The following is a 20608-nucleotide window of genomic DNA, read 5'->3' as shown; positions in this document are numbered from 1 at the left end:
CCCACCCCCTGGAAAAGACACCAGATTTACTGACAAGTCTGAACAGGAGGTGGGAGACTAAAAAAATAAAAACTAAAAAAAATTGTTTTTTCCTTCCCCTGCTCCCTGGTGCTGCCCCCCTGCAAGGTGCTGCCCTAGGCACCGGACCACGGGTGCCTAGTGGTAAATACGGCCCTGCACATAGTATAGCCCCCAGTGTATAGCCAGTGTATATACATCTCTATACACCCCCCCACATATAGCTCCCAGTGTATATGCATCTCCATACACCCCCTCACATAGTATAGCCCCCAGTGTATATACATCTCCATATACCCCCTCACATAGTATAGCCCCCAGTGTATATACATCTCCATATACCCCCTCACATATTATAGCCCCGCAGTGTATAGCCAGTGTATATACATCTTCATACACCCCCTCAGTGTAGCCCCCACTGCCTGATCTGGAAGCAGCTTACCAGGTTACTTCCCCCTGGCACACTCCTCTTCTCTCCTCCTTGGCTCCAGACACCATGTGACATATTAGTAAGAAGTTCATTGGTCAGAAGGTCCAGAGCCAGGCAGAGGGAGGAGGAGTGTGTGTAGATGTCTGCCACAGCGGGAATAGAGTCCTCAGTTGCAGAGAAGGGATGCAGTGCCGCGGGTGAGGTCGGGTGGGGGGATTAACTGTCTGCCGGGGGAGGGGGAGGGAGAGAGAGTGACGACAGGGGCTGATGCAATGTGAGGTGGAGGGGTGGCACTCGGCAGCGCAGGGCTGGAGCCTGCAGCTGCTTTAGGGCAGAGCGGAGGAGCGATCACTTTCTGCCCGGGGGGAGGGAGAGAGAGTGAGGACAGGTGCTGGAGGAATGTGAGGCGGAGGGGTGGCCATCAGAAGTACAGTAGCCTAGTAAAAAAATGTTTTAAAGACATTCAAATTGCGCCCCCTATAATTTACCACTAGATGGCGCCCTAGGCCATCGCCTATGCCTGCCTACCCTTTGTCCCGGCCCTGGATACTCCCCTGATATAGTGCTAGACATTGTAGTGTGAATTAATGCTAGACATGCAATAGTGTAGAGTGAAACTTATTACAGCCCAGGGTGTAAAATAGAAACTGGTATAAACTGCTCATGGCAACCAATCACAAATGAAATAAAACACAAATAAAAGCTGAGATGTGATGGCTTGCTATAGGCAATTTACACCAGGTAACACTCCTTTTTTTAAAGTCTGAGCCATTCTCTCTTTCCTTGGCTCAGAAGGCAAACCAGACATAAGCAGTGGCGTAGCTACCATAGAGGCAGGGAAGGCAGTTCCTATGCGGCCTGTGGAGGGGGCCCAGGGAAGATAAGAGCCTCCTGTGTCCTTTTCCTTAACCCCTTATGTACTGCAGTGTGTAAGTGACCCATTGTTCTCTTACATGCTGCAATACAAAAATGGGTTAATAAGCTCAAGACAATTAGCTCTCTGCTTCACTGCTCTGATAACCTCTAACCTCAGTTCTCACAAGAGAATTTTTTTGGCCACATCACCGAGTATATATATATATATATATATATTATAGTTTAGTGTGTAGGGGAGGGGGCCCCATACAGTTTTTGTTATGGGCCCCATGAATCCTAGCTACGCCCCTGGACAACAGGCTTTGGTATGATGGAATTTTACAAACTTTACAAACCTCTCTATTTATATGCCAATGGTCTTTTAGTGTATTATGCACCTTAAAATCCCTTACAATTTTGTCTACTCACTCATATGTATTTGAAACTAGAACTCATAGGTGGAAAAAACAACTTTTTGAGATCTGGACAAAAATTTGGATCAGACTAAAACATTAGGAATTTTAATGGAGCTCATCTGCTCTCAGTCCGGTGGTGTTGGCAGCAAGCTGGAGAATTAAGCATATACCATTTTGCTTCTCCTGATTATGTCTATAGATCAGTGGAGGTCTCTTTAACCTCACATAGTAGTAAGCCCTTCTTTTTGCCCCCATATAATACAGTAGTTAGCTCCCACTATTTAACAGCAAAATAGCCCACATTTGCCCTAATACACTAGTTAGCTCATGTCCCTCCATAAACACACACTAAATTAATCCTGCCTAGATAACTCCCCTCTGTGGCCTCACCAGTTGGACAGTTAAACGATTATTAACAGACATTACAAAGATTAACCCATTCACGACCCAGGACATAAACTGTATGTCCATTTTTGCCGTGTGTTCCCACTCATGGTGGGTGTGTTCCCTCTCAGAAGTTAACCCTAAGGATGTTTTGGTCAGTGCGATCGCAGCATCTAGCAGGGCTCACAGAGGGAGAAATCTTCTTCTGTTCACAATTGGGGGGTCCTGATGTTAGCTACGACAAACGGAGGCCTCACTGAGCTACGGAACTAAGGGAGCCAATCAGACTCTTTGATCTGCTATGCCTGTCAGTGCATCACTGACAGGCATAATACATAGCAGTGCAGATCAGCATTGCAGTGTATTATGTATGTGATCAAGCAGTCAGTACCCTAATGGGACAAGTAAAATAAAATAAAAATGTAACAAAAACACTCAAAATAAATAAATACATAAACACAAAATCCCCCTGTCCCCTAAAGCAAAATAATGAATTTAGAAAAATTCATTCACATGCATAATGACGCTGGCAATCAAATTATCACATGATTCAACCTGCACAGTGTACTTCGAATCTCAGAATTGCTTGGTCACATTTAAAAAATGGACCCTGGTGTCTGGTCCTGAATGAGTGAATATTAAAGGAGACCCCCAGCTAGATCCCCTTATACTTACCTGATCTCGCTGAGTCCTGTTGCCGGAGCCGGTCCCGGGACAGAGATATCCCGGTCAGAAGCCGGCTGCATTCATTCTCTATGGACGGCGGACCTCTCTCCACAGCGCGCGTTCCGGCTTCTGACCGGGATATCGCAGGGCCCCCGCGGGGGTGTTGTGGTTTGATGCAGTGCGAGCGGCGTTATGAGGCTTGCGGGGGTGTCTGTGGGGGAGGAAGGTGGGAGGCGAGGCTGAGAGACCCCAGAATCGGCCCTGTATGTAACGTATGCACATGAACAAAATCATGGTTATATCTGGGAAGAACAGCACATTTGTAGTTGAATGAACTTTAGTTTCTGATACCAAGTAAAGGAGAAAGTCTTCTCACAGTGGATTTATATGAATGTACAATTGTACCTCTGCAGCCTGTTAACATTGTACAATTATGCAGTCTGACAAAGGTTAATCTATTTTTTATACTCTTTTACATTATCTCTATTTTCTATTACTGTATCTATTTTCTCTACTGAGAATAAATTGAACTTGTAAACACACAAATACTTGGTTAATAGAGAAACAATAATAAACAATAGAGATAGAATGATGTATTAGTAATGTTGTAGGAAGTTAGGTGTTAATATTTTTAATATGGTGATTTTTTTTTTTATCATTGCCATTTAACCTTTTTTACAAAACCCATTCTGAGTAGAGCTGATGTGACATTTGGTTTTTGGATGACAGTATATAGTATTGTTGTCTCCACCTTGTGGCATGTGGGAGGAGGTACAGTACATGAGACTCACCTAAATTCCCTTTTCATGCTATTCAGTTGTTTATCTCTCTGGCCCTCTTAACCCCACTACCTAGTTTGATAAGTATCCCTCTGATGTATGCTTTATGAGTATTCCGGATAGCACACACGCCAGTCTCATCTGAAGAGTTATGAAAAGTATTCCATGAGATCACTTTCTAGCTGTTTGGAGTATGTGGGGTGGTTCAACAGGAAGGCGTTAGGCCTAAGTAACACGTCCTGTGTTTCACGGACATGCAGGCCTGACATGAAGTCGCCCCCCCCCCCCCTCCCTTCCCCTCCGCACGGCATCATCTCTCCATATGCTGCTGGGAGCAGGGAAAGTCTTCGCTGCTTGTCCAACAACTGGGATAGTTCTGGTCAGCTAAAGACCTTCTTGAGAAATACTTGTAGACAGTGTCGGACTGGGATACCTGGGGCCCACCAGAGGAAATGATCCTTGGGGGCCACCAAAGAAAAATTGGTAAAAAGCGACATACTGACCCGTCCCTATCCTGGATTCATCTGGATCTGCGACAACTCCCTTGTGAATGACATGTTTTCAGTTTTCAGATATAACCAAACCTTTGCACAGCGCTGTGTATGTGACCAGCAATGCTGGTCCACTGCTGGTAAGTTGTCAGTCACTCTATGCAAACAGTATAGGGTGCCACATAAGTATCTTGAAAGGAGAAGTTCCATTAAAGGGGAACTCCAGGTAGAGGTTAAAAAAATGAAACTTCTGCAGAAGAATAAAGGATTACTTACCTATATATTCCATTTTTTAAACTACCAAAAATCCATTTGTTTTGGGGGGTTTTGTTCTGTTTTGTGTTTCTGCACTTCCTGGTTTATCAGTTGAACACAGTACTACAGGTTCCAGAATGCAATGCTTTCCCTCAGCTGTTCATCACAGTCCTCCACCCTGCCCATTCCCCGCCCAAAGCTGTTGCAGAACACCACACAGCACGCTGTATTCTCTACCTGTAACAACAAACAGCACACTGTATTCTCTACCTGTAACACCACACAGCACACTGTATTCTCTACCTGTAACACCACACAGCACACTGTATTCTCTACCTGTAACACCACACAGCACACTGTATTGTCTACCTGTAACACCACACAGCACACTGTATTCTCTACCTGTAACACCACACAGCATGCTGTATTCTCTACCTGTAACACCACACAGCATGCTGTATTCTCTACCTGTAACACCACACAGCACGCTGTATTCTCTACCTGTAACACCGCACAGCACGCTGTATTCTCTACCTGTAACACCACACAGCACACTGTATTCTCTACCTGTAACACCACACAGCGCACTGTATTCTCTACCTGTAACACCACACAGCACACTGTATTCTCTACCTGTAACATCACACAGCACGCTGTATTCTCTACCTGTAACACCACACAGCACGCTGTATTCTCTACCTGTAACACCGCACAGCATACTGTATTCTCTACATTCTCTACCTGTAACACCACACAGCATGCTGTATTCTCTACCTGTAACACCACACAACGCACTGTATTCTCTACCTGTAACACCACACAGCACGCTGTATTCTCTACCCGTAACACCACACGGCGCACTGTATTCCCTACCTGTAACACCACATAGCACGCTGTATTCTCTACCTGTAACACCACACAGCGCACTGTATTCTCTACCTGTAACACCACACAGCAGGCTGTATTCTCTACCTGTAACACCACACAGCACACTGTATTCTCTACCTGTAACACCACACAGCACACTGTATTCTCTACCTGTAACACCACACAGCACACTGTATTCTTTACCTGTAACACCACACAGCACACTGTATTCTCTACCTGTAACACCACACAGCACGCTGTATTCTCTACCTGTAACACCACACAGCACGCTGTATTCTCTACCTGTAACACCACACAGCACACTGTATTCTCTACATTCTCTACCTGTAACACCACACAGCATGCTGTATTCTCTACCTGTAGCACCCCACAGCATGCTGTATTCTCTACCAGTAACACCACACAGCACACTGTATTCTCTACCTGTAACACCACACAGCACGCTGTATTCTCTACCTGTAACACCACACAGTGCACTGTATTCTCTACCTGTAACACCAAACAGCACGCTGTATTCTCTACCTGTAACACCACACAGCGCACTGTATTCCCTACCTGTAACACCACATAGCACGCTGTATTCTCTACCTGTAACACCACACAGCACACTGTATTCTCTACCTGTAGCACCACACAGCACACTGTATTCTCTACCTGTAACACCACACAGCACACTGTATTCTCTACCTGTAACACCACACAACACGCTGTATTCTCTACCTGTAACACCACACAGCATGCTGTATTCTCTACCTGTAACGCTGATATTGGAATAAAGTAAAGAACTTTTAGAATTTTTTTTCTTTTCATTTCCGTGCACATATTATGATCAAGCATCTTTTATCTATGAAGTTGAGCCCCACAATAAGGCTCTGATCATCTCTGCCGTTTAACATCATTTACATGTGTTACTGCATCATTTTTGTGAATACGTTGCAGTACTGCAATGACACTCCAACATGTGTGAACACAGCCCTAATTTCACTGCACACTTCTGCACAATTAGAGAAATCAGTGCAGCAGCTGCTTCTGGCTGGTCAGAGATGGTGAATCACTCAGGGGATTGGGGGATCCAGCCAAGCCTCCTGGGACATCACGCCCTGCCCCCTATCTGCATCATCAGCCTGATCTCAGCAAACACACACAATGTGAGACAGAGGCATGGAAGAATTGTCTCCTGGGGAGGGGGATAGCAGAAGGAGCAGGAGACAATGTGGATTTGCACAGGTGCCATTTTTTTCACTTCCTGGATTTCTATCAGTTATCAGTGTGGCAGAACCGTACAGATACGGTAATACTTTGTATAGATATATATTTAACTTTTAATGTACTTTTAATAGAAAACAAGTTTTTCTTATCCGGAGTTCCCCTTTAAACTTACAAATCTCAGGCAGGCAAGAATATAATAACGAAAATATACTTACCTGTACTCGTGCCCTCATATTTTTTTGCACTTACGCTGTTTACTGTGCATGATCAGGAATGTGATTGTTTATTAGTTCGGGAGAATATGCAAGCGGCAATATCAAATATGTTTATTTATTTATTTGTATTCATACAATAGGAAAAGGGGGTGATTTAAAAAAAGCAAGAATGGGAGGTATTTCAGTATGAATTATGGGAGTCTATGTAGAACAGATGGTATAAAGTGGCCTCCATCATAACTATATGGGAAGGTATGGAGGTCATGGAGCAAAAAGAATAAAAATGTGGTGTGAACAAGACCTTAATATAGTGCATTTTTACACTGTCTAGTTTAAGTTTCCACTGTCAAACTAATTGACTTTTTTTATTTAATTTAAAGAGGTACTCTAGCAAAAAATTTTTCTTCTCAAACCAACTGGTGTCTAAAAGTTATATAGATTTGTAAGTTACTTCTATTTAAAAGTCTTCCAGTACTTATCAGCTGCTGTATGTCCTGCAGGAAGTGCTGTGTTCTTTCCAGGCTGACACAGTGCACAGTCTCTGCTGCCACCTCTGTCCATGACAGGAACTTTCCAGAGCAGTAGCAAATCCCCATAGAAAACCTCTTCTACTCTGGACAGTTTGTGTCATGACCAGAGGTGGCAGCAGAGAACACTGAGTCAGACTGTAGAGAATACACCACTTCATGTAGGACATACAGCAGCTGTATGTGATTCCAGGTTTTATGTTGAAGAACTGGGGAAAAAACACTAATTTCCATATAGACATGACAATATTTCCCCTATAGAAGCTTGGGGCAAAACACAAAAAAACACCATAGCAGAAAAATGTCCTATGGGTGTTGTGTTTCGCTTTTCCTCACTGACTATCAACTAACATCTGGTCTCTGCATTTTTGAACCCCCAAAATGCCATATGACATATTTCTGAAAAACGCCTAGTCTGAGTCCAGCCATATAGTACATGAGAACATACCCCTCTCCCAGTTATTCACAGGATAAGGGATAACAAGACCTATAGCGAATTAATGGAGCACTGCCCCCACTGTTTATTTGAGGGGGATAGGTTTCCCACATTCTCATAACCAGTGTCGGACTGGGCCACTGGAGGACCTGAGGATCCTCTGCTGGGCCCCTCCCCCACTCCCACTGCCTGTCCAGCAGCTGGGGCCCACATACAGCTATAGGATGATGCTGCCTGTCCTCAGTGGCTGCAGCAGGATAGCTGCAGCAGGATAAATACATGGTTTTGCCGGGTCTGCTCGACTCTGAGGAGACAGCCACGGCAAAACCATGTCCTGGGTAGTCCCGGGAAGCTCCGCCTCACCACAAGAAGCCCCGCCCCTTCCTGCGTTTGCGATCTGACTCAAGCAGAGCAGGTAGAGGAGTCGTTGGGGCACTAGACGAACCTTACAGGTGAGGTAAGTATAGCTGTTTTTTGTTTTAAATACAGAAGGAGGGGCTGGAGAATGATAAGGGAGGTACTGGTATGCTGATGAGGGGCAAAAGGATGAGAGGGGTACTACTATGATGATGGAAGGGCAGAAGGATGAAGGGGGAAGGAGGATGATGGAGGGGTAGTAATATGATGGAGGGGCAGGAGGATGAAGGGGGTAGTAGTATGATGGAGTAGGAGAATGATGGAGGGGCAGGAGGATGAAGGGGGTAGTAGTATGATGATAAAGGGCGTAGTATTAAGATAGTGGAGGGGCAGAAAGATAAATGGGTAGTAGTATGATGATGATGAAGGGGTAGTAGTATGATCTTGTAGGTGCAGGAGGATGATGAAGTAGAAGTAGTATGATGATGAGGAGCAGGAGGATGAGAGGGGTAGTAGTATGATGATGGAGGAGCAGGAGGATGAAGGGGTAGTAGTATGATGATGGAGGTGCAGGAGAATGATGAAGGAGGTAGTAGTATGATGATGGAGGAGCAGGAGGATGAGAGGGGTAGTAGTATGATAATGGAGGAGCAGGATGATGGAGGAGGTAGTAGTATGATGATGGAGGTGCAGGAGGATGAAGAAGGTACACTACCGTCACCCAAACAATTTAGTGTTTTCCATGAAAAGTCACACTTATTCACCACCATACGTTGTGAGATGAATAGGAAATAGAGTCAAGACATTGACAAGGTTAGAAATAATGATTTGTATCTGAAATAACATTGTTTTTACATCAAACTTTGCTTTCGTCAAAGAATCCTCCTTTTGCAGCAATTACAGCATTCTGGCTATTAATCTGTTTAATCTGTTTAAGCTGGTAAGCTGGAGAAATTGCTCCCCACGCTTCTAGAAGCAGCTCCCACAAGTTGGATTGGTTGGATGGGCACTTCTGGCGTACCATACGATCAAGCTGCTCCCACAACAGCTCAATGGGGTTCAGATCTGGTGACTGCGCTGGCCACTCCATTACCGATAGAATACCAGCTGCCTGCTTCTGCTGTAAATAATTCTTGCACAATTTGGAGGTGTGTTTAGGATCATTGTTCTGTTGTAGGATAAAATTGGCTCCAATAAAGCGCTGTCCACTGGGTATGGCATGGCGTTGCAAAATTGAGTGATAGCATTCCTTATTGAGAATCCCTTTTACCCTGTACAAATCTCCCACCTTACCAGCACCAAAGCAACCCCAGACCATCACATTACCTCCACCATGCTTAACAGATGGATTCATCCATCCGTCCACAACACTTTTTTCCAGTCTTCCTCTGTCCAATGTCTGTGTTCTTTTGCCCATCTTAATCTTTTTCTTTTATTGGCCAGTCTCAGATATGGCTTTTTCTTTGCCACTCTGCCCTGAAGCCCAAAATCCCACAGCTGCCTCTTCACTGTAGATGTTGACACTGGAGTTTTGCGGGTACTATTTAATGAAGATGCCAGTTGGGGACCTGTGAGGCGTCTGTTTCTCAAACAAGAGACTCTAATGTGCTTTTCTTCTTGCTTAGTTGTGCAACGTGGCCTTCCACATCTTTTTCTACTCTGGTTAGAGCCTGTTTGTGCTGTCCTCTGAAGGGAGTAGTACACACCGTTGTAGGAAATCTTAAATTTCTTAGCAATTTCTCGCATGGAATAGCCTTCATTTCGAAGAACAAGAATAGACTGTAGTGTTTCAGATGAAAATTCTCTGTTTCTGGCCATTTTGAGCGTTTAATTGACCCCACAAATGTGATGCTCCAGAAACACAATCTGCTCAAAGGAAGGTCAGTTTTGTAGCTTCTGTAACAAGCTAGACTGTTTTCAGATGTGTGAACATGATTGCACAAGGGTTTTCTAATCATCAATTAGCCTTCTGAACCAATGAGCAAACACATTGTACCATTAGAACACTGAAGTGATAGTTTCTGGAAATGGGCCTCTATACACCTATGTAGATATTGCACCAAAAACCAGACATTTGCAGCTAGAATAGTCATTTACCACATTAGCAATGTATAGAGTGTATTTGTTTAAAGTTAGGACTAGTTTAAAGTTATCTTCATTGAAAAGTACAGTGCTTTTCCTTCAAAAATAAGGACATTTCAATGTGACCCCAAACTTTTGAACGGTAGTGTAGTAGTATGATGATGGAGGAGCAGGAGGATGAGAGGGGTAGTAGTATGATGATGGAGGTGCAGAAGGATGATGAAGGAGGTAGTAGTATGATGATGGAGGAGCAGGAGGATGAGAGGGGTAGTAGTATGATAATGGAGGAGCAGGATGATGGAGGAGGTAGTAGTATGATGATGGAGGTGCAGGAGGATGAAGGAGGTAGTAGTATGATGATGGATGATATGGTCAGTAATAGTGTGATGATATGTTGAGAGGTACAGTATGGTGATAATATATTAGTGCTGTTCTGGGGTCACTTCCACACACTGAGCCCCCACATAACTATGTATTCTGATCTCCCACAAAGCATTCAGTGTACAATGCGCCAAGAATCCTCCAGGTACAATAGCTGCAAGCACTACAACTCCCAGCATTCACTGATAGTCTGAATCCCTCAGGATATGCTGGGAGTTGTAGTACATATGAGCTGCCACTGTAGAGACATATAGCGCTGGAACTTGAGGGCTGATGATTGTAATAGATTACGGCCACCAGAAGCTTCTGCACAACAATCAATTATTAAAGGTGTGTTCTGTCTGAAACTACAACTCCCAACATACCCTTCATTAAAGCTTCATAAGTGTAGGGTATTCTGAGAGTTATAGTTCGACTAAAAACGTCATTCACAAGGGAGTTGTCGCAGATCCAGATGAATCCAGGATAGGGCCGGGTCACTATGTCGCTTTTTACCGATTCTTCTTTGGTGGGCCCCAAGGATCATTTCCTCTGGTGGGCCCCAGGTATCCCAGTCCGACACTGCTCATAACCACTGGGACCCCCACTAATCAGTTTGATATGCCCTAATCCTGTGGATTTTGCAAGGGGGGGCAGCTACCTAGCCCACACCTGCATGTATAGGTGTGGGGGCATAATACTCTGCCTTGCCCCTGATCCTGCCCACACACACAAGAGCCACTGGGTTATGTATATATGATGTATATTTATGGTGGTGTCCGTGATGCTATGATTGGTGTGACCCTGTCACTTGATAAAACCTTTTGCCAAGCCTTGTAGATGTAGGTATAAACCTTGTGATGCATGTTTTTTCTTCAAGATTTGAGTGTTCCTTTACTCCAGGGATATGCACTTACAAGCAGGAGTTCCACCAGCCAGCGCTCCATCCTACTTTTGCGCATTGTGTAGGTGATAGATCTGTGTAGCAGGCAGATGTCCAGCTTTATGACTCTGCAACATGTGATGGACCCCAACTCTCCCAAGTTAAACCAAAGAACGCAAAAAAAAGACACAACACATTGTAATCAGGTGTCAAAGGGTCCCAATTTTATTTAAAATTATATGACACTGAAAATGGCAGGCCCCCGACTCACAAAGAGTCACCCTCCAGCACTCAGGCGAGGAAAAACCCCCTGTGGGGGAAACCTCGAGGGAGCCATGGCTGGAGAGCTGCCCCTTCCCTGGGCTTAGAGGGTAATACCATACTATAAGTATAATAAACTGGATGTGAGAGAGATGAGGCTGCAATATCTGTCACCTTATTGATGGCTAGGCGGATGTATCTTTTCTCCTTCACAGATCCAGGTCCCCTGCTAGAACCTCCAAATTTCATCAAGGGTAGGGGGCAGTAAAGTAGTCAAGCTCAAGGTCCTCTGGCGCATCTAAGATGGCACTGATCAGGGCGCGGTGCATGGCTTTATGGAACCTTCTTTATGACATAAGCGATTGTCATCATAGTGCATGGTTGCCATGGTTACTGCAGGTAAACACATCTGAAGCCTTAACCCATTAATGACTGGCAATATGCTTGACTGCAGAGGTCACTAAACACACTTGTGACCAAGCAAACAGCCTATGGTTAGGCCACACTAAGAACACTAAATAATATGGTTTTATGTGGCCCATAGCAACCAATCACAGCTCAGCTTTTGTTTGTCAAATTACTCTGAACATTGCACGGGTTCTTAATGATCCAGCCCATGTGCCGTGCTGATACAGGTAGGGAATGAGAGGCAATCTGCCTTGAGCATTCCTAATGATGAGGAGGGTGGGGAGGAGGGACAGAGAGGTTGTGCAAAGTTAGGGCACAGATACTCCCATTTGGCACGCGCTTCAAGATTAAAAGTATTTTTTTAGGACAATAACTGCATCACCTGCTGTACGGACCGCAGGACAGATCTTGGATTAAAAGCAGCTATCCGAAGGTACAAGTGGTTTGGGGGGGGTTCATATTGTGGGTACAGAATTGCTTTAAAGTGACTCTGTACCCACAATCTGTCCCCCCCAAACCACTTGTACCTTTTGGATAGCTGCTTTTACTCCAAGATCTGTCCTGGGGTCCGTTCGGCAGGGGATGCAGTTATTTCCTAAAAACAACTTTTAATCCGGCAGCGCTGTGTCTAACGGCCGGGGTTTACATTTGTATATGCATTAGGCTGGCACCACCTCTCCGTCCTTCCTCCCCACCCTCCTCATCATTAGGAATGATCTAGGAACATTTACTGCTGTTTGGGCTTTGCACAGGTGTATTAACGATCCAGCCCATATTCATTATACACAAAGCTGACGAATAGGAGACAATCTGCCTGGAGCATTCCTAATAATGAGGAGGGTGGGGAGGAAGGACAGAGAGGGTGTGCCAGCCTAATGCATATACAAATGTAAGCCCCGGCCGTTAGACACAGCGCTGCCGGATTAAAAGTTGTTTTTATGACAATAACTGCATCCCCTGCCGAACGGACCCCAGGACAGATCTTGGATTAAAAGCAGCTATCTGAAGGTACAAGTGGTTTGAGGTGGTCAGATTGTGGGTACAGAGTCGCTTTAACAACATAGAAATACTCTCTAGTGGCATCTTGTGAACAAAAAGTAAAAGTGCAGTTTTTGAAAAGTTTACATAGACAAATGTGTGAAGACAATACCTCTGTGATGACAATTCTAAAGTGCAGTGCAGCTCACAGAGGAACACCAACAGAGGCTTCCAAGGTGTGGAAATGAGGAGTGCGACTGCCCTGGACTAGGTGAGCTGAAGAGACAAAAGGTTTCTCCTTCTGTTCTGTCCAAAAGATCATTCAGTATCCTGGGAAAAAATGCATCAAGACCACAAGAGAGAAATCACAATACAAGCGGTTTTCATAAAATATAAGCAACACGTTAAGGCCCGGGAATTGTAGGGAGCCTTCCTCAGGCATAATAAAAATACAAACTGACATTACCTAAATACCATCTCTGTCTTTAAGGGGTTTCCCTAGGGTCTGGTCTAGCAACCCATAGTGATTGGATAGCTAGTGCCAGGAACAACTATATACATGTCCTGCCTTACTGCACTAACTACAAAAGGGGAAATAGTCACTATAAATGAAGTGTGTGTGTGTAGCTAGAGCTAGTGTTAGCTGCAGCTGTGCTGTGAGAATGCGACATCTAGTGGTTGGAGTAAGGAACAGAGGCCTCCTGTCTTAACCTATGACATTAGAGTGAGACACTTTTAGAAAGAAAACACGCAGTGGGACACTACAATAAGTATTATAGTAAAATATTCTAAAGTGTCCTACTATAAATTAAATGTTACAAAATCCTCCCTGATGCCACTGCATCCGTCATCACTTACCAACACCTTTTCTTGTGGGCCTCAGCTATTATTTAATGTCTGGGTATCCGTCTATATCAAACACTCACAAATATTGCCAAAAAATTACACAGCTCTCCTGACATACCTTTGTGCAGAATGCAATAGATTGACCCAATTACTTAATACACTAGATTGACCCAATGCACACGTACAGAGTTTGCAGTGGATTTCCCACTGCGGGTTTTGCAGCAAAATCAAAATCTGCTGAAAACCTGCATTGTGAAATCTGCTGCAAACTCGGTACCAGTGAATCTACCCTAACCCTCCCAATTCACTAACCCAGGGGCGTAGCTAATGTCCCTTGGGCCCTGGTGCAAGAGTTCAACTTGGGCCCCCCCTTCCTCGACCAAGTGATGCGATAGATAGATAGATAGATAGATAGATAGATAGATAGATAGATAGAGACCGATATTACCAATAATACCAGTATATAGAAAATATTATCATCATACGTATTACTGCCATACTGTTACTGACCAAATCCTGTATCCTGAGACCAATATTACCAATAATACCAGTATAAAAGGAGGAAATATTACCACCACACCACAACCATCTCCACCATATTGTTACTGACCAAATCCAGTATACTAAAACCAATAAAACACAGTACCAAATAACAAATAACAAATATTACCACCACATACTGACTAACCCAACTGCTGCTACTGACGAATACCACCACATACTGACTAACACCACCACTGCTAATGAATAAAATCCACTGTACAGAGATCACTATCACCTCATACAGTTACATAGAGGTAGCCCCAGCTGCACACAGGGTCTATACACCATACACATTACAATGCAGTTATATCAGGTGACTCACAGGGGACGTCTTCTCTGATCAGAATTGTTTCCTTTTCATTTTCTTCTCCATCTGCCCTGGGCTGTTAGAACTTCTCTGAGCCACGAATCTGCCAGACAGACATATTAGGCTCCTCACTCTGTCACCATCCTCATCTCTATACAGACTGCACATCTGTAATGGCCGCTTTACACCCTCAGTTAGTGGGTAGGCTGACTCTATGTGATCCCCCATTTGTGTTGTCCCCATTATGTTGCCACCCCATGTAAATGCCCCCTTATACATGCCCCCTCGTTGTCCTCTTATACATCCCCCCCCCTTGTAGATGCCTCCACTGTGTTGTCCCCTATACATGCCCCCATATACATTGCCCCTGTGTTGTCCTCTTATACATCCCCCCCTTGTAGATGCCCCCACTGTGTTGTCCCCTATACATGCCCCCTTATACATTCCCCCTTGTAGATGCCCCCACTATGTTGTCCCCTATACATGCCCCCGTGTTGCCCTCTTATACATCCCCCCCTTGTAGATGCCCCCACTGTGTTGTCCCCTATACATGCCATCTTATACATCCCCATTGTAGATGCTCCCACTGTGTTGTCCCCTATACATGCCCCCTTATACACCCCCCTTGTAGATGCCCCCACTGTGTTGTCCCCTATACATGCCCCCTTATACATCCCCCTTGTAGATGCCCCCACTGTGTTGTCCCCTATACATGCCCTCTTATACATCCCCCCTTGTAGATGCCCCCACTGTGTTGTCCCCTATACATGCCCCCTTATACATCCCCCCTTGTAGATGCCCCCACTGTGTTGTCCCCTATACATGCCCCCTTATACATCACCCCCTTGTAGATGCCCCCACTGTGTTGTCCCCTATACATGCCCCCTTATACATCCCCCTTGTAGATGCCCCCACTGTGTTGTCCCCTATACATGCCCCCCTTATACATTGCCCCTGTTTTGTCCTCTTATATTTGACAATCGCAGAGCAGATTAAAAAAAAGGTAAAAAAAAACCTCACCTAACACCTCGCTCCCCTGTTGCAGCTCTCCTCTCATCTATTCTTCTGTGGTGTTGGACGGGCCCCGATGATGCTCAGCTCCCTGGGGGTGTCCACGGGATTCCCGGGTAAAACACGCGCCAGAGAACTGTGTGCGCCGGGGATGTTACTTCAGGGTCAGGGAGCGTTTTTTTTTTTCTCCTTTTTTTTAATCTGTTTTGCGATTGTCAAATATAAGAGGACAAAACAGGGGCAATGTATAAGGGGGGCATGTATAGGGGCATAGGGGCAGGGGCGTAGCTAGGATTCATGGGGCCCCATAGCAAAAAACTGTACGGGGCCCCATGAATCCTGTACGCTCCCCTACCCCCCCTCGCCAAACACAGACAATGACGCACATATACACACACAGAGACACCATTAACATATATACAGATACGCCACTGACATACACACATATATATGCTGTAATGTGATTACACTAGTACAGATGTATACACCATGAGTAGACTGTACACAGGGAAATCATCTCAGTGTAATAAGAAATACTCAACCAGAAATAAAAGAAAATGCAGCAGATATTAATGGTGGGTTCTTTTATTAGAGCCCAGCATTAATAGAAGCTGCTGCAGAACATCTTTGGGAGCAAACCTGTCAATCACTTGAGACACTGCTGACATACACAAACACACACATATACACCAGTGCTACAGACATTGCTGACATACACACACATATACACCAGTGCTACAGACATTGCTGACATACACACACATATACACCAGTGCTACAGACATTGCTGACATACACACACATATACACCAGTGCTACAGACATTGCTGACATACACACACATATACACCAGTGCTACAGACATTGCTGACATACACACACATATACACCAGTGCTACAGACATTGCTGACATACACACACATATATATATAGCCACAGATACATACACATACTGACATATAAATATATACACAGATACATATATACACACACTGACATATACATATACCCACAGATACATATATACACTCACTGACACACATACACAGCACTTACAGCTCCCAGGCTTCCCCCTTCTCCTCCTGTAGTCCGGGCTGATCTTCACATAGAAGTATTCAGGACCTTTGGGTCATGTGACCCAAAGGTCCTTCACTCCTCTCCTGTGCCGTGCAGGTCCTGGCTTATTGCAGCTCAGCGGCTGATGACGCGGTTGCACAGTTATGCTCAGCCAATCACGGCTGAGCAGCTGATGACGCGGCAGAGGGCGGCCGGCACTCGGGAAGATCGGAGGTGTTCGGGCCAGCCGGCCGAATGATGACGTTTGGCACAAGATGGCGGACGGGCGCGACACGGATCAGGTAATGTATAATGCACTACACTTCCGAGTACACGGGTGGGGGTGGTGGGACATGGGGAAGGGGGCCGTTCACAGACATAACATACATTACAAAGTTGTATAACTTTGTAATGTGTGTTATTCTGTGAATAATTTTTTACCGCCCCACTACCCCTTTAACAATAAACAAAGCATGTACTGTGCTCGATTAAAGAAAAGAAGTCTTTGTGACTTTGTGCACTTAAAGTACTTACACAAGACTGCACCATTTCTTCAGAAGTTTGTCAGGAAACCAGAGAAGAAAGTAAAATAAAATCAACAGCTATAAAGCATCCCCACCCAAGGTACACATTATAAGGTATTCATTGGCCAGCAATGGACGGTGTACTAACCAGTGAAATGTTAACTCGGTTATTATCTTTGCTACTGTGATATGACAGACAGCCTAGAGCCAAAGGGAGTTATTAACCTGTTCCCGACCATGGACGTAACTGTTTAGCTTTGCCTGATCCACTTTACCTATGACAGGCAGATTACAATGCAATGCAGATCTGCATTGCAATGTAATTTGCCTGTGATCAGGCAATCAGATATTGAAAGTCCCATAGTGGCGCGCGCACACACACACACACACACACACAATAATAACAATAAAAATATAATTAAATATAGTGTAATAAACATATAATCCCCATATCCCACAATGCTAATAATACATGTAGGGAGAAAAAAACACTGGCAATAAAATTATCACATTATTAAACCCGCATGGTAACCGCAGAAATGTTTAAGTTAGAAAAATGCTAATTTTGTCATTTAAAATTTAAAATTTTAGCATTTTTTGCAAGAAAATTGTAAGAATTTAGGCCAAAATTTACCACTAACCTAAAGTACAATATGCCACAAGAAATCAGTCCCAGAATCAAATAGATAAGTTATAGCAGCATGCAGTTATGACTGCATAAAGTGAAACAGGTCAGATTTTAAAAATGGGTTATCTTTTGTAATGTGTTGGAAAATTGGGTAAAAATAGCTTTGATTGTATTATAAAATGTGTAAAAGAAATAAAGAATTAAAAAAAAAAAAAAAATGGGTTCTGGTCCTTAAAGAGAACCAATCATGGGCGGAAATAAAGTTTTTTTTTTCCGATAATTAGATTAAAATTGTTATTTTATTAATATTTGTAATTTGAATGAATTACTTTTAGGGCTGCGTTTTCGCAATATACCTATTTTCTTTTCCTGTCTCGCGCCGGCTCTTTTGAAAAGAGCCGGCGCGCGACAGGAAGCTCCCATGAGCCTTTGCCACCGCTCTGTAAGTACACAGTGATCCCGCGCTATACAGCGCAAGATTGCTGTGTATGAATATCTGTCACGGCCGCGGCGGCGTCCCGTGCTCCGGACCGCCGCCGCGACCTCTCCATGCAGGTGCCGGGGTCCATGTACAGGCACCCGGCGCTGCCACTAGTTCGGCCCCGGGGGGCGCCTTATCTCGCCCCGCTCCCGTCACCCGCTGTGCCGGCCGGCGCGCGCGTCCCCGCCTCCTAGGGTGCGCGCGCGCCGGCTGTCTCAGAGTTAAAGGGGCAGTGCGCTCCTAATTGGTCCATGTGTCAATCACTCCCCTATAAGTTCCAGCTCTGCCCCCTTCCAGGGGTTGGAGCCTCTACATGCTTCCCATAGCGTTTGGCCCAGCTCCCTGTTGTTTCTGACCTTACTCCTTGTCCCTTGTTCCTGTCTTCAGTCCTTGTCCCTAGTCCTTGCCCGCTGCCTTCCCTTTGTTCCTGAGTCCTGTCCACCACCTGCGATCACGTCTACAGTCCTCTGCCTGCACTATCTCCTGCCTACTGCTCCTGCCACGCCTCGCCTGCCGTCACTAGCAACCAAGCCAGGGGTAGCGACCTGTGGGTCGCCTGCCGCAGCAAGTCCATCCCGCCTTGCGGCGGGCTCTGGTGAAAACCAGCGGCCCTTAGACTCCGCTCCCTGGTGAGGTTGTGCTATCGCTAGTGACGGTCCAGCGGATCCACTACTCCAGGCGTTACAGTAGGCTCCAACCATGGATCCCGGCGAGGTGCCTGATATCCGTGACGTAGCCCGAGTGGTCGCCCAACAGGCGAAACAAATCCAGCAACAGTCGCAGCAGGTCCAGCAACTCACTGCCGCCTTACAGCAGCATACTACAGCCCAGCGCACACCACCTCCTGCTGCTTTTTCTACACTTCGACTGGCTCTCCCAAGCAAATACTCTGGTGACTCCAAGTTGTGCAGAGGATTCCTGACTCAGTGCACCATGCATATTGAACTTTTAAGTAGTCAGTTTCCCACCGAGCGCTCTAAAGTGGCTTTCATCATCAGCCTATTGGAGGGTAGAGCTCAGGCCTGGGCCACGCCGCTGTGGGACCGAGATGATCCTGTTGCTGCCAATCTCCAAACCTTCCTAGTAGAGTTTCGCTCCGTCTTTGAGGAACCTGCCCGTGCCTCTTCAGCTGAAACTGCTCTCCTCAACCTCTCTAAAGGGAGCTCCTCTGTTGGTGACTACGCCATCCAGTTCCGCACCCTGGCGGCAGAATTAGACTGGAATGAGGCCGCTCTAATAGCCACCTTCAAGAAGGGCTTGTCCAGTCGGGTGAGAGACGTGCTTTCTGCCCGAGACCTACCTACCTCCCTGAACGAACTCATCCTACTGGCCACCAGGGTCGATACTCGTTTTTCTGAGAGAGAGGAGGAGGTCTGGCATGAACGGCGACTAAGCCTGTCCCGTCGCCATCACCAGCTGGCGCCGGTCTTCCAGAATCCTGACGTTCCGGTGTCCCAGTCGACTCCTGAGATTCCTATGCAGGTGGAACGGGCTCACCTGACGCCTGATGAAAGAATTTGTCGTCTGGAGCTGAATCTCTGCCTTTACTGCGGTGATTCGGATCACTTTCGGCTGAGATGTCCCCAACGTCCTCAAGCGTCCGGGAAACGCCAGCACCTAGGTCCGGTGGGAGAGGTCTCCCTAAGTGTGAATGCCACCTCTCCAAAGTTGTCTGTGCCAGTCTCCATCCAGACACCTTCAGGACAAACTCACCAGACTACTGCCTTTCTCAATTCTGTGTCAGCAGGCAGCTTTATTGCAGCTACATTGGTCCAGAGATGGCAGCTACCCGTGACCCCACTAGCCAGACCCCTGACTGTCTCCTCGGTCACGGGCGAGATTCTTACCGACCATGTGCACTACCAGACCGCACCTCTAGTCCTCCAGGTGGGCACTTCACATCAGGAAAAGATCTCCTTCTACGTCCTGCCCCATTCTTCTTCCACCATCCTCCTGGGACTCCCTTGGCTGCAATTACATGCCCCTAAGCTGGACTGGAGAACCGGGAAGATTCTTAGTTGGGGTCAGGACTGTTTCAACCAGTGTCTGAGGTCACCTCAGCCCAAGTACTCTATGTTGTCACCCGAGCCCGCCAAGCCTCTATCCGGCCTACCGGCGGAATACCTAGACTTGCCTGATGCCTTCTCTGCCATGGAGGCGGACTCTCTACCACCTCATCGGGCGTACGATTGTCCCATAGACCTCCTTCCTGGTACTTCTCCTCCTCAAGGTCGGGTGTACTCTCTCTCGGTACCCAAGACTGAGGTCATGTCCTCTTATATCCGGGAGAACTTACAGAAGGGTTTCATCCGC

The 20608-nt window shown here is 45.8% G+C and overlaps 1 long non-coding RNA gene across 1 annotated transcript; it reads right to left on the bottom strand.

Annotated features, from left to right (window-relative positions):
- Positions 1–12953: 12953 nt before the first annotated feature.
- LOC138799342 (uncharacterized) lies at positions 12954–16753 on the bottom strand. Its single transcript, XR_011364241.1, has 3 exons — positions 16663–16753; positions 14610–14697; positions 12954–13228 (listed from the first exon to the last, which is right to left on the bottom strand). It is a non-coding gene; the product is annotated as an uncharacterized lncRNA (long non-coding RNA).
- Between the last annotated feature and the right edge of the window lie 3855 nt (positions 16754–20608).

The sequence above is a fragment of the Dendropsophus ebraccatus genome, chromosome 8 (genome assembly GCF_027789765.1).
Source record: "Dendropsophus ebraccatus isolate aDenEbr1 chromosome 8, aDenEbr1.pat, whole genome shotgun sequence".
Taxonomy (NCBI): Eukaryota; Metazoa; Chordata; class Amphibia; order Anura; family Hylidae; genus Dendropsophus; species Dendropsophus ebraccatus.
This window is presented reverse-complemented; position numbering and strand designations above follow the sequence as displayed.